This window comes from Balaenoptera ricei, chromosome 3 (genome assembly GCF_028023285.1).
Source record: "Balaenoptera ricei isolate mBalRic1 chromosome 3, mBalRic1.hap2, whole genome shotgun sequence".
Lineage (NCBI taxonomy): Eukaryota > Metazoa > Chordata > Mammalia > Artiodactyla > Balaenopteridae > Balaenoptera > Balaenoptera ricei.
The window spans coordinates 108,493,821-108,509,765 of record NC_082641.1 but is presented as its reverse complement, the minus strand read 5'-3'; the positions used below and the strand labels follow the sequence as shown (position 1 = coordinate 108,509,765).

General features: G+C 35.1%; 1 protein-coding gene across 1 annotated transcript in view; it reads right to left on the bottom strand.

Annotated features, from left to right (window-relative positions):
- Positions 1-15,945, bottom strand: part of CHSY3 (chondroitin sulfate synthase 3) — a 302,058-nt gene that overhangs the window by 267,810 nt on the left and 18,303 nt on the right. The gene's annotated exons all lie outside the window — the stretch shown is intronic.

Genomic DNA, 15,945 nt, shown 5'->3' with positions numbered 1-15,945 from the left:
TGTTAGAAAAATAGGGAAACACAAAAATCAATGAAGTCCTATATGAAGGATAAGAAATAAAGTTTCTGATTTTTCTCTAAGGTTTTTGTGACAGGTATTTTGAAATCATATACCTTTGTTTTCTTTCAACTCTGCTTTGCAGGTTAAAAATAATTGACTCTTAACTTGTTAATAAGTAGGATTTCCCTGAATGTAGAACCTGCAATAAAATGAAATTTAATGGATAACAAAAGTGATTCAACAAAAGCACTTAAGTCCCAAAAATTTTGAAGTAACCTGGAAGACAGCTTTCTAACGCAGGCTTGGAGGTCATCCACTTGTCAGCCGCTTGCCTGCCCACTCCCTCTGAGCAATACTCATCAGTCAGCTCATCTCTCTCATACATACACACGTGGTTTCCAGGCAGATGCCCGACTCCAGAAAAAGGCCCAGCAGGAAAGAGACCCGGTTAGACAACATTAGAAGAAATCCACATTGCCTAATTAGAATAATCAACCAAAATTTTCACTCAAATATGGCAGACAACCAAAAATCACCTGATTTCCAAGGAAAGTCAAGAACATGAGCAAGAAAGAACAGAAAAAAGGGCTATTTCAAGCTATAAGAGAAAAACACACAAACTAATAACACCCAAATGCTCAAGAAGGATATCATACCCATAAAAATAACTGGATGCTCTGAAAAGAAGCCACATGAGAACATTAAAAACATTTAGAAAGGGCTTCCCTGGTGGCACAGTGGTCGAGAGTCCGCCTGCCAGCGCGGGCGACACGGGTTCGAGCCCTGGTCCATGGGGATCCTCAGTGCCGCGGAGCAGCTGGGCCCGAACGCCACAGCTGCTGAGCCTGCGCTCTTGGAGCTCGTGCTCCGCAACGGGAGAGGCCACCGCAGTGAGAAGCCCCTGAACCGCAGTGAAGACCCAATGCAGCCAAAAATAAATAAATTAAATAAATTTTAAAAAAAATAAAAACATTTAGAAAGTTACACGACTGTCATTTTAAAGATCAAGAGTAGGTCTGGAACAAAAATTTGAATATATTGCCCAGGATGTAAATCTGAGAAAGAGGAAAATATAAAAGAAAGATAAAACAGAGAATTCAGCAGGCAAAAGATCTGACTAACAAACATTAACTTCAGGGAAAAGTGGGGGAAAAAAATGGAGAGGAGGAATGCATCAAAGAAACAATAGTGGAAAAAAATCCCAAATCGGAAGGGCACAAGTATTTATCTTGAAATGAACAGGAACCTAGACACCTCGACCCATTATAATTGCGTCCTGCCAGGCAGTATGAGTATATTTACATCCATGTTTACCCCTTCATTGGAACCAAATAGGATTCTTCTCATGATCATGAGTTAAGGGTAGCAGAAAAGAGTCAGATTCAATATGGACATAATACATTAGCACCAAGACGAAGGTTAAAATAGCATCGGTGCACACTAGGAGAAAGGTTTTGTAGTAGTTCAGAGAGAAGAATGACATTGTTTAGCTGTTATCTGTTGAAGATTACACAAAACTACTAAATTTGGTAAAAGAAAATTGATAGGATTAAAATATATTCTCAGAACACCTGTGTTATGTGTACTAGTTTGACCATTCTTGAATGAAGGTATATTCTAAACATTATTCTCAAACTTTCCATGGTATTCTGAAATATCTGACTATTAATTAAAGCAGTATAGATTTCACTGCTTTTATTTATACCCTTCCAATTGTTTTTCCAAAATATTAATCACATTGAAAACCTTATATGTCATTTCATGCACTAACATTGCACATTTGAATTTACAGGAGATTGGACAAAAACCTGAGACTATTAATTCTCAAAATGTTGAAATGGAATTAGAAAAAACAAAATATTATATTAATTCTCATACTAACTTTTCTACCGGATCACATTTATTTATATAGACATGTATTGCTTAAATAAAATTACTCATTTTGATACCAATTATTCAATAATAAAAAGCAACTTACACCAAGATACTATGATATTTACTGTAACTCACATTAATATCAAATAGAAAATTTCATATATTTTGCTTAAATACACCTATTTAAATTAAAAGTGGATAAGTATAGATTAATGCAAAATTATCTATGAACAATTACACAATTTCAACATAAAAAATTCACATAAATTTATAATTGTGTTTAGATTATTAGGTTTAAAACATACACTTTTTCACTTTTAACCCTATAACCTTATATTTTATTTTGACCTAACTTTGGATAATAATTTCCTCAATCTGGAGAAATCCCTTCTAGAAATATGCTTACTTCCAAAATCCTCTAACCTGTCTTCAAAATCATTCTTTAGGAAGCAGCTATGAAATGAGAAATAAAAATTTCTAGAGACGTCAACTTTTCTTTTCTAAAACGAACAAATTACTTCAATCATGTTACTTAACATCAGCCAACATCCTTAAAGACAGACACAGTTAAAGACAAAAGAAATAGCTGGTGAATAATATAGGGATATTCATAAAGGTGAAGTGCTCTCATAGTACTTCACTGAGTCAAGCTGGGCTTCTCTGTTGCTATTCAAGTTACTGCTAAGTGTGGGAAGACTGTTAAAAATAACTTTTGTGGCTCCAATAATATTTTTATAGTTTCACTTCTCTCAAAGTCTTAGTCTTTTTTTTCTCAGAGAAAGTCAGAGCCTCTCAAATCCACAGGATTAAAAAAAAAGGAAAAGTAACAGCCAGTTGAAGAGTTTTAAAGAAAACCTCCTGGCAAAGTTTGGGAGCTGGTGCTCAATACCAGCATCATTGTTCCTTAATAAGAAGAGAAACTAAATTTAAAAACCCACAAGCATCTTTACATGCCCTACCATCTGCAAGGTATTTTATAACATACTGTGAGATATCCTCAGTTTCTATCTACCCATCTCTTCTCCCATACTACCCAAAGTGAAAAATCCATGAGTCCCTTCTCTCTTTCTCTACATCCTCATCATATAGCAGAGTTTCTCAAATTTTCCCAAACAGAAGTACCCTTAAGGGCAGAGAAGACAGGATACATACCCTCAGGGATTAACGGTGTAAGCTCAATGCTTAAAAAGAATTTCTCCTCTTTTATGCTAAAATTTTAAAATTCCTACAAATTAGGCATTTAATTTTATTCCTTAACACAACCTTATTTATTTCATTATAACTTTTTGCCCTCAAAACTTGAAGTGGAGTTGATACTTCAGGAAGCTGTGCCATATTTCTCCTGTGGCTTTTCTTGGGGTGCCCAGGCCAATTTGAAAAGAACAGACCAGTAATTTTGTTTTTTGTTTTCTCCCAGTAGGTGCATGTGCCACGTTCCACATTCCTCCTGTCTCACAGAGTCTCTGAATGCCCATCTTTACCTACTAAACCCAAGGCAGAAGCGCACAGAAGGCTTCAGAATGATTCAGGGACTTTGAACAGTGGAGTAGCATGGGTATTTAAACAGACATCTGTTTTTATTGAAGCACAAGGGGTCCAACCTATGTTAATTTCCAATCCAGTTAATTTAGGTAGACAAATTTAAAGAAATTTTTACAAGTTAATAGATGCTGTACCAAGAAATATTTTAGTGTACTAAAATTATCATTTGGCATTAGCATTTTATAAGAAAATGATGAAATATCCCTGCTGTGACATTCATTTTTCAATCCAAAATCCGTTGTTTAAAATATGAATACATATGGTGAAACATACAGAGAAAGGAGACTTTTACTTTGTTCCCCTTAGCTGTTAGTAATGTTACTTTATAAGAAGCATGCATTACTTTTGTAATTTAAAAAAAGAAGGAAAACTACAGAATTTGGAATTTTCATCTATAAGCAGGATAAATTTGTGTTCATGTAACACTTTCACAAGTGTATTGATCTCAAAAATTAGATCAAATAGTTATAAATATATGTTGTAGTCAACAGTTCAAAATACTAAATCTATTTCATTGTCCCAAATGAGTAACCTGAAGGTCCTTTAACCATAGGTGATTTGTAAGTCCATCTTCACACAGTTTATCATTCTATTTAAGCAAATTAAAATGGAGCTCTTCCTTGTTATCTTACATTACCAGCCTAGAATGACCAGTCTTCTCTCTCCTTCCCACTGCCACAAGCAAACTACCATAGGTATTCAGATGGGCCACTTATCTTAGTCCAAGAAAGGAGACCTCTAGGCTAGAGGTGCTGACTCTTCCTCAGATTAATTTCAGCTGGCCCCTTTCCAAGCACCATAGGAGGGGATGCTGTAGTTGAAGCACAGGGGAAACATGAGAGTTTTTTGACTATCACTTTCTAACTGGGAACTCTAAGTTTGATAAGAATCCTGGCAGAGCTATCACTAGAAAAGAGAGGAAGCACTGAATAGCAGAAAGATATCCACAGAAAGCAACTTTACTACAACTCTCATACATGTGTGTTCCCCAGCTCTGTGCAACTTGCCCAGCATTCATCTAATTCGTGAGATTTCCAGTTCATGTCTTCCAAATTTTACGATGATGTTTAATAGTTAACCCCCAAAACCTTATATGCTTATTATTATAGTGTTCTATGTTCTATGTGCATGATGACCTGTGTCTCCTTAATAGTATATTATATATATATAAAAAACACAGCTTAATTCTTCACAAATTTATTGAAAGCATCTATTCTCTAGAGCTCTGAATAAGACCTGGTCCCTGTCTTCAAGGCATTTGGAGTATCCTAATCAACTCTTCATCAAATTTTATGTATAAAGCACTTTGAAAGGAAAAAAATTCTGAAGAATCATGACTGTTGACTTTAACTGTTTATTACTATAGTACTTAAACATGTACAAACATATCACTAAGTATAAAATCTATAGACTTATATCCTGCATAATTAACATCCTTTAAGACTCAGTTATAAAGCATCATCCAAACCATCCAGAATCTGTTCATGTTTCACTACATATTTTTAATTATAATCAAAATAAAAACACAGAATAACTTCCGTGAAGAACTTTCAGACTCATAAGAATGCAACTCTTGATTCCCTGAGGTCCAAAAATAACACCTCAATGAAACCTTTCCATTGGAAGCAAGATAAATATAAAGATCAAACTAAGCTAATCTCATAAACTGTTATCAACACAACTTGCAACATGCCATAAGTGAAGGAAGGAAGTCTTAGACCTAAGTTCTACCTCCCAAATCCATCATCAAATAAAAGATACTTCTAAAAATTCAAAACAAAATGTGCATTTTCTCCCCAATCTGGTGAGGTAGAATGCTAAGAGCACAGGTCTTGAAGTCAGATAGATTTTAGTAAGATTATTTAACCTCATCTAAGCATCAGTTTTGTTCATCTGTAAAATGGAGATAAAAATACATACACTTAGGGTTACTATAAAAACTAAACAAGATAATTTAGATCATTCTCGGCATGGTGTCTAGTTAAATAAATGTGAATTCTTTTCTTTATTCTAGCTAATCAGGATGATCTCTGTTGGGGAAAAAATTTAAATAATAATTATTTGATTTTATTTTTGTACCAGAATAAAATTTACATTCAAGAATATGGAGTAAACTTATTTAATTTTATGAAAGTGATAGAAACCTGACAAATGTAATTTTGAAAATAACAATAGAAATTTTAGAGACTAACATTTATAAGAGAATAATAGATTCATTTAAATAAAATAAAGTAACAGTGTTCTTACAGTTTCAGTGAATGTTATTCTCTGGTAATATTCACATGTTAGATGGGTTTTATGACCTAGTATTCACATTATTAGAATTTACGTGGGCCTTGCTGTATCAAAAGTGATGCATTCAAAAGTTTGGAAAAGTTTCACTAAGAAACATGGTATAAAAATCATAATCAAGGGCTTCCCTGGTGGCGCAGTGGTTGGGAATCTGCCTGCCAATGCAGGGGACACGGGTTCGAGCCCTGGTCTGGGAAGATCCCACATGCCGCGGAGCAACTAGGCCCGTGAGCCACAACTACTGAGCCTGCGCGTCTGGAGTCTGTGCTCCCAATGAGAGAGGCTGCGATAGTGAGAGGCCCGCGCACCGCGATGAAGAGTGGCCCCCGCTTGCCACAACTAGAGAAAGCCCTCGCACAGAAACGAAGACCCAACACAGCCAAAAATAAAATAAATAAATTTTAAAAAAGAAAAAGTCTAATTGGAAAGGGCACTGACAATATAGCTAATATTTAAAAAAAAAAAATCATAATCAAGGCACTGGTACAAATCTGTCTACTACTAAAGCTGTGTGTTTGTGTATATGTGTAGGGGGGACAAATATACAATTACAGACATATTGTATATTGATATATATATATATCTATAATTACTATTTAGGTAAATGAATATATATGTAATAGATATAATGTATGTAATATACATATATATGTCATCCATACAAAAATACTCTCACATTGATCTGTACATTGTATATAATAAATATATATCGTATACATATATACATATACACATAAGGATATGTCCTGCAGCGTTTTTTTATAAAAGTGAAATTTTTAAAGCAGAGTTTATACAAAGAGAAACAAGGTCAACTTCATGTAATTCCACCCCCCAAGCATATTTTTCCATTTTTAAGAATCTACATAGAATTACTTATGTATGGATTTGTTCTCAGTGTATTTTGATAAAGGTTAACATAGTATCTAAAGATTATACTCCTAAAACTAAAATTTTTACAAAAGTCTAATGACATACTTTAGACAACTACTTCCTCTGAAAAACTTCAATTTCTGATTCACATATAAGTTATCACCAAAAGTGCTAAAAATGAGTTCAGTTAGCAAGAGTCAAAATAAGATTCCTCACATCTTAAATAACTCAATGATCAGAAATGCATCTTACATCTGTAGTAAACAGAGTTTGGTTTCTTTTTTCAAAAGCAAGCAACATACCACTCTCACATTCCTTTAGATCTAGAAAATGGGTTTACAGCTCTCATACCTTGTCCAGAGACAATGTGTGGTGCTGTAGGTAGTTAGAATATATTCCCCCATGTCCTCAAGGACTAAAGTAACCCCAACTGGCAAAAGGAATTTAGAACATTTCTACTTAATGTTGAGCCTTTAAAGGACCCTTTCAATGGTATTATAATTTGATTAGCATAAACTATTTAGAATCTAAGATAATGTATCAAGATCATACTTTCTTTAATAGTTCTATAAATCAGATAACAGAAAAAGGTCCCCAGTGAATAAGAATAATATCTGCCACTATGATAGGAAATAGAATAAACAAAACTTCAGATATGCTTGATCTTTATGTCTGCATATCCCCAGGCTTTATCATCTCATTTTGAGACAGTACTTACAAAAAGATTTTCCATGTTAATTGATATTACGGGCTCTACATTAAAAAACTATGAGCACCTTGATTTTCAGCCTATCATTTTCAATACCAGTGAAGATTATTCATGTCTCAAATGTAAGTCCACAATCACTGTAATAATAAATCACTCAAATGTAAGTCCACTCACTACATGGAATAAGTTCAAAGCATCATTCAGATAGAGTAAGACTTTCCATATTCCAAGTCTTCATTTAGCAATATTCTAGGTTTGTGTTTTGTCTTTTATTTTTAATCTGAAAAATTCTTTATATGATAGCCTGCCAATATCACTGAACCTACATTTAAACAAGCAGGTAGGCAGACTTGGTTTTTAATACAAAGCAACTTGTCTTAACAGTATACATTATTATTTGGAGAGAAAAATTCAAAGTATGTTAACTTCTAGGTTTGTTTTATTTTTCAAATTATATGTAGAGATAATACCTGAAGCTGTATGCAAAACAGTATTTGGAGAAATAAGTAAAATTGTAAATTCTTATTCAAATATTACAAAATTAAGGTCTTAAAGAGTCACATTAACAACTCTTTTGACTAGAGTTAAAAGAATGTAGCAGTGAATACAGCCTATTGATCAGTATGACTTGAAGCTCCACAAAATGACTGAAACGTGGCACCTCATGTGGAAGAACTTTCCACTCAAGGGAATGAGACAGAAACCAAAAACAGAACAAAAGTGAAAGCAAGAGAGAGAACTCAAAATGAAGGATGATATTTCTTCCTAGGGAAAAAAAGGAAGATTTTGTGAAAGCAAAAAATTTGATCTTTTTTTTCACAGTGTCAGAAAATTTTAAGGGATGCTGAAGAGTCTATGGCCAGAATGCAGGGTATATGGGTGAACGTAAGGGTGGAACAGAGTAAGCTATGAAGCTGATAGTTGAGGACCTTGCATGCCATATACATTTTAATTTTTTTCTGGACTCTCATCATCTATATTCCATTCTTATGTTTGAGGAATCCTCCATGTTAGTCTGTCCAAGAAGCAAGAAATGGAACATAGCCACCTTCACAAGCTTCCTTAGAGGGTACAGAAATCTGCCCAGGGATTTTCCCATCAGCCTCACCTGATGCAGTAATCTAGTGACATGAAGAAGCGTAAGCAGTGCAGGTTGCTTCCCGGCAAGGGTGGTGGCTGCTAAGGCAGCTGCACTACTTTCTTGTGGCCCCAGGGGGCAGTGTCTGGAGAGTGAGGTCTGCTGTCTGCTCAGCCACAGCGGCATCTGACATCACACCAGAGAGGGGCTGGAGCGTAATTCCGGGCCTGTCCCTGGCAGCCTAGCCTCAACCTGCTTCTCAGGCTCTGCCAGAATTTTCTGAAATGCCCAAGGTCCTTTAATAAGGCCGCTTCTGTATAAACTATCCAGAGGTGGTACTTCTGCCTTCAACCAAGAATCCCGACTGATATGCCATGCAAAAGTGCTTGACCAGGGCTTCCCTGGTGGCGCAGTGGTTGGGAATCTGCCTGCCAATGCAGGGCACACGGGTTCGCCCCCTAGTCTGGGAAGATCCCACATGCTGCGGAGCAACTAAGCCCGTGAGCCACAACTACTGAGCCTGCGTGTCTGGAGCCTGTGCTCTGCAACAAGAGAGGCCGCGATAGTGAGAGGCCCGCGCACCACGATGAAGAGTGACCCCCGCTCGCCGCACCTGGAGAAAGCCCTCGCACAGAAACGAAGACCCAACACAGCCCAAAATAAATTAAAAAAAAAAAAAAAAAAAAAAGTGCTTGACCTTTTGTATGGTATGTAGAACCAAAAGTCAATCATTTCCTCCAAATGTGGGTTTGATTTAGAATTGTTGTATCTTTTTATCCTTTAAAGAATTTTATAAAGTTGATCAAGTTTTCCCAAAATTTTACATAAGGACATATGTATTATTTAATTGATGGTTAAAAAGAATATGGATATAGATTATCTTTTTTTGAATATAGATTATTTTTTAATTAATAGTACTTTACTAGAGCTTTGAAATCCTGATTTTTTTAAACCTTCAAGTTACTGTTTTCCCAAAAATTGTCTTCTGAATCAACAAATAAGAAGTTCCCAGATCTGTGTAGTCAGAAACTTCTTTGCAGCAATCTGCTTTTAAAAAGTATTGAACAGGACACTTTCCTGCACCAAGTTTGCAGATGAATACTGTCTAAACAGCAGCCAGTGATTTATGAGCTATGTAAGTCAGTACCTGAATGTGGCCACTTCAGTTTAGAATTTGAGAGCTGCAAATGTTGTGTTATAACATTTACTTTAAAAATGCAATATTTCCACGTGATCAACTCAGAATTTAGTAAAAAAATCAATCAATCAATCAAAGAGTATCCCCATCTCATTTCTAAGCCAAATAATTTTAGGTTTTCTTTTCCATCTATTCTTCCTTTTTATTCAAGCAATTCTGCTTGTGGAGAATTTCCCTTATGCAGCTATTTGTTATCAATGTTGCGCATGAATGAACTCTGAAAATGCAAACTGTGTCAAATGAATATTTTGTCCAAATGATAGGTTGTTAAGAACCAACCTTTTAATTGGATGAATGACAGAGCGGCCTCAAGAGTAATGTCTGTCCTTATTTATTTGGCACAAAATATGAGTGCTCTGAGGTAAGGCTATGCAATGAGACTAATTTAGGGACACAGAATAAAGATACAGATTGCCAAAAATAAACAAAAATCTTCTTTGATTTTCTTACCTCATATATCACGTAGATATGTGAATACAAGGAGGAAAAATGACACATAATAAGACAACATCTTTCATGGCTGTGATCAGAAAGAGATTACGTAAACATTAAAGGGACTGCTCAAAATATTTTAGAAAGTCTACCTCAGAAAAATGAATATTTACATTAAAATTTTCTCACAATAAAAAAAGAAGTAACTGCACAGGAAAAAAACATGTTGCAACTAAGGAAATTTTATCTTTACTAGAAATGTACTTCTTAGCACAGTAATTAAGACAGCTCTTTTTAGTAGTTTGTCTTCTTTTTATAGCCCAGCCCAGTATGATTCATGTAATGTGAGGGTCTAATTCTTATTATGAGTAAGAATTTCTTTCTGTATTTCTAAGCACCACCTTTAAACTACATGATCCTAAGTTTGTACAATTATGTTCCCGAGTAGGTTGTTAACAGCGAAGCTCTTTCCAGTTGTCAAAGCTAAGCCTCTTAAAGCAACCTGTTTTCCCATCGCTTCTCTTCTCTCAGCTCTTATTTATATCAGACCTTTATTGGAAATAAAAAGATGTCAGTATTATTTTTTTGAAAAAAAGGTAAAATATCTAAGTTTAATTTTATGTTTCCAAGAACCAACACTGAGCCTTTTCTCACACTCGAAGTGAACAGCTCATTCTGGATGACAAACAAAAGCTTCTTATCCACCTTTTCAAATCCAGTTACTCCTCTAGAATTTTCCATATACTGCGCTTCAGTTATCTTACTAAAAGACTATTGTAATCATGGAGCTTCATTACTGAATAACGTATGATAGTGCCTATTGTATTAAATTCAAATGAATTCGTTTATATTGACTATATGCCCATTACCTAGCAATAAACCCACCATGTTTGCTTGTTTTTTCATTTCCCCACATGAAGAAGCACTCTGAATTTCATTAAGCAGAGTATCCACAGTATTTTACATATTAATATATCCTTATGAGGAATAACAGAGTGTAATGTATTGTCCCTAAAGTCCTAATTATACTGCAGTATATAATTTATGTGTTGAATTGAGGTAATGATTTATCCTCCATTTTTAGCCCATTCTTTTCACATAGAATTATGTCGTAAGTATTTTACAGTTTCATGGATAGTGAACATAGAAAATCATTTTTGATGGCTGTCTATAATTGTCATAGGGTGCACAGTAGTTTAACCATTCTCTCTATCCCTTATGTTGTCTCACACATTAAATATCACTCGCAAGTCTAAAGTCATCTCTGCTTTCCTTAGGATAACTGGCTGAAAGTGAAATTACCAGGACAATGGATATACTACAAATAACCAACACTGAAAACTTGAAACCAACCTTGATATTTTAAGTGTCCATTTCATATGAACATCAAGAAAACGTGTTAAAAGCTACTGTTTAAGAGTTTCAAAATCAATATTTTTAGAGGAATTAAACTGCTAGGTACACATTCTAAGTCTCATAAATAAGTTGATATCATATACAAACACATTCAAAATCATTCTCCCAAAGACATTTAAAATTATATGAAAGAAGTCAGAGATTAATGATAAATGTAGTTAGAGTTATAGAAATCCCATTCCATGCGTAGATTTATTATCACCTATTTTTGGAAGTTTACTTGATTTTGATATGCTTGAAATGATGGCTCACCAAATTAAGAAATCGTCAATGACTTTTAGTTGTGCCTAATTATTCTACATACAAGAAAAATTAACTTAAGTAACATCACTCAAGACTAAAGGCTGTTCTTATTAAAGACAACATTAGGTAAACTCTTCTGTTACTCCCTTCTCTATTTAGTTTTTTTTTTTTAATATTTAGCTGTAGAATTTTGTTATTAAAATGAAATATTTCTTAAATTATATTTTTCTAGCATTAGTTGAATAATTGTTGTGCATTTCCGAAGGAGAGATTTGAAGAAGCATGGATTGAAACAGCTGTCATGCTACCAAGTCCAACATCCTGATGTTAATTTCAAAACATTCCTCATTCTGCCAGGGAATGGCCTCCTATTGCTTTCCACAGAATCAAATGTCATGGAATGGATGTTCCTTTGAGGTCCTCTAGGCTGGAGCTTAGTCTATCAGTTTGGACCAGATCATTTCTGACTCTGTATTCAGCCCTAACCTTCATTTGACAGCCCATAAGCCATGTCATCCTCCAATCACAGAGGAGGTTGTTATGAGACATTTATCTTTATATTTTAGTGTCTCTTTATATATTTTTATCACTCTATAGTTCATAAAGCACTTTTAGATCCATTATCTCATGTAACTGTCACAATCCAATAGGAAAGGTACAAAATCTATTATTAGTCCTCTTTTATAGGTGACTCAGAAAGGCAAGGTGATAAAGTAATTAATGTCAGAGATAATATAAATACCTAAGTCTCCTCATTTCCAAGCCAGTCAACATTCTACTATCCCTCCTAACATTCTCTGGTCATTTAGGTAAAAGTAATCTTACTGTTTAAAATGATATGTCATTTACCACCTTAGAACTACGTAAGAGCCTAAGAAATCTCAATAAATCTTTTTTTAAGATTCCTCTTTAAATTAATATTAGTCTTTTAAATCCATTTCAGAATTAGCAAAGAGAATTTCCTGGAATACACAGAAAAACTATTGCATTTCATGTACACAAACTACAACACGAAAGATGTCAACCCACTGAAGCTGAGGCAGGACTTGAGTTGCAAAGGTTCTAAACCATTGGATATTATCAAATCTTAGTAAATTATGTAGATATGATGGTTAATTTTATGTGTCAACTTGGCTAGGCTATGATGCCCAGCTGTTTGGTCAAACAACAGTCTATAATATTGTTATGAAGGTATTTTTTTAGATGTGATTAACATTTAAATCAGTAAACTCTGAGTAAAGCAAATTACCCGTCACAGTGTGGGTGGGCCTCATCCAATCAGTTGAAGGCTCTCAGAGACAAGAATGAGGTCCCCCAAAGAGCTAAAGAGAAAGGAATCCTGCCTCCAGACTGCTTTCAGATTTGAGCTGCAACATCAACCCCTTCCAGAATTTCCAGCCTGCCAGTGTTCCCTGTAGATTTTGGACTTATTGGCCTCCACATTCCTTAAAATCTCTCTCTCTCTCTCTCTCTCTCTCTCTCTCTCTCTCCAGAGAGATGAATAGATAGATAGGTAGATAGACAGACATATATCCTATTGGTTCTGTCTCCCTGGAGAACCCTAATATAGGGTTAGATTCATTAACACCTATTCCCAAGCTCCTTCTCCTTTTCTTTCTTCTGGCTATGGAAGCTGGATGTACTCAATTTACCCACCTCTCCTGCAGTCATAGATGGCTATATGACATAATTCGAACTAGGGATATGTAGGCAGAGATCTATGGGGAAGACTTCCATCCTTGAAAAAAGGAGTAAACTCACGTCAGTAGAAAGTCTTCCCCCTTCCTACCTGGAACTAGGATTAGTTTCTTTAAAATGCTTGAAATCTATATGCATGAGAACAGATTCAACACTCTAAGGAAAAGCAGACCAAAAAGAGAGGAAAAGCAGGGGACCATGATGCATCATTCAGTATCTACTTAGTCAGGGCTGACTCACCTACACATTCTGGAAAATAGACAAACAAAAACCACTGTGGCCAAGTTTTCTGTCTTCTTTAGTTAAACACATTCTTATCTGACACGATAACTTGTAAAATAGCTTTTACACATCTACTCCAATATTTATAGCATTAAACTGGTAAGTGTTTCCTTAGAGAAAGGTTAGTAGAAAATAATTTTAAAAACTAAAAATATTAAGAGCCCAGGTACAATTTATTAAGCACTTAATGATTTCCTTAATTAAAATTTGAGACAACAATTAATGAGTATCTTTTTTTAAAAGGCCTCATTTACAGCTATGCTGGAAGAAATCAGCCCTGCCAATCAGTTGATACCCACAAAGCAAGACTAAGAAGGCAGTTTGCCCACAAATAGTTGTAGAACATTAATAAATAAGAATATAGCCACAATTTCAGGCTAGATATACTCCTCACAAATATACATGTTTTAAATTATTTGCAAAGCTGCACAATCAGAAGCTGTTTTCAGTGGATTAGTCAAAATGAAAAAAAAATTTTTTTTTCAGTTAGCATGATATATGAGTCTAAAAATAGCATTACAGGCAGGTTTTAATAATATCATGGAGGCTCAGATAGAGGCATTTCAAAATGAACTGGATTGGAAAGACTGAGGCACATTGCACAGGAATTTGAATAAAGCTGTTTTCAGAGTACATTAAGTTAACCTAGTGGCATAAGGGTTTCCAGAATTCCAAGACTTTAACTCTAATTGAGAGGCCAGAAGAGATCCTCTATACCCAGCGGTAAAAGAGGACGGTCATTCATACTTTTCAGGGTCCATCTGTCATCTCTTGTCTGTGTCTTTCTGGCAACAGTTCGGCTCTTAGGTAGACACCGACACAGTCAAAATCTCTGTTTCCTTCTTTTGTGCTGTGACCCCCTCTTCTACAGCTTTGACCTAGGGGAGGCCAGCCTGCCTACACCATGCCCTCAGGGTATAATGCACAGCCCATCTAGGCTCAACCCTTCCCTATGCCTGGAGAACTGACCTACCTACTCTTTAAAGTTAAGGTCAACTTCTCCATGAAGCCTTCCTGCCTAGACTTTATAGCCCCCAACGATGCTCCTTTTAAACATTTACAGTGCTTGTCTACATACAACTCATCAATTCCATGCTCACTTCCACACTATTAACGTTCTCATTTCGCTCTTTCTTTTCCCACTACACTCTAAACTCTTCATGGGAAGAACAATACATGGAATCTTATACTTGGTAAGTGCTTCAGATACACTCATTCTGATATGATCTAATATCCTGATATTTCTACTGTATAACTTTACATTTTGTTTAAACTCAAGAAGTAGCTGTAGCTTTCTAAAGCTGTTATCTGAAGCACCATCTTTATTTTCATATTCTGTCTACAACTAAGCATATGGCTGGCACTCAGCGCAAGCCCACTTACTGTGATAATTCTAATAAGTATGGTAATAACCCCATTTACCTGTAGGGATTTTCAGGAGGATTTTATTAACAATGTAAGTCCATGTAAAAGTCACTCCTAGAAACTAATAACTATGAAACACTCACATTAAAAATCTCTGAAACAGTAAGGGTTTCTACAAAGTTTTAGCTCTTTTTGAAAAAATGTATTTCACTATTTCTGAGAAATTACCTCTATGTGTGTGTTTTTCTGAGAAGTAAATGAGAAATCGTCATTCTAACATAAACTAATTATCAGAACAAGAAATATTCTTAAGATAAAATGAGCTCTCAGAATATACCCCAATAATTGAAATTCTAGTGTGATATATACACCCATGTGTACTTCGTTTCTAAATAGTATAGCTAGAAAACAATTTAGATAAAACTGACAGCCTACATTTTTAATCTTGCCCTGAGGTAGAGTAAAATATACGATATTCTGTTTCTATTGAAAATGAAAACTTTAATGTTAGATATTTTTCTTGTAAACATAAATGCTAAGGACTGGAAGAACTCTAACAATTTTGGTCCCTTTAATTTACTCTTCACAGATCTCTTCCAGAAAGATTAAGAGACTCTATCACTAACAGGTAAGCCCGTCTAGTGGAGAGAATGCTAAAAGTAAAGCAGCACCTCTCCATTCTGGGTCTTTACTGTCTGACCTTTGTAGCCTACCTCTTTTCTTTCCAATTTCCTTATATTGAATATATTTGAACTTGTCAATTCCAATCTGACATCACAGATTTAAAATAAAAATGAAATGTCATTCTTTGAATCCTCAGGCAGAAGGTGAATGTAACATTTCAAAAAAAACACGGTCTTTGGAATCAAATAAACCAGAGTTTGAAGCTAAACTCTGACAGCTCTCTAGCTGTGTGACCTTGGGCAAGTTACTAAACTGCTCTGA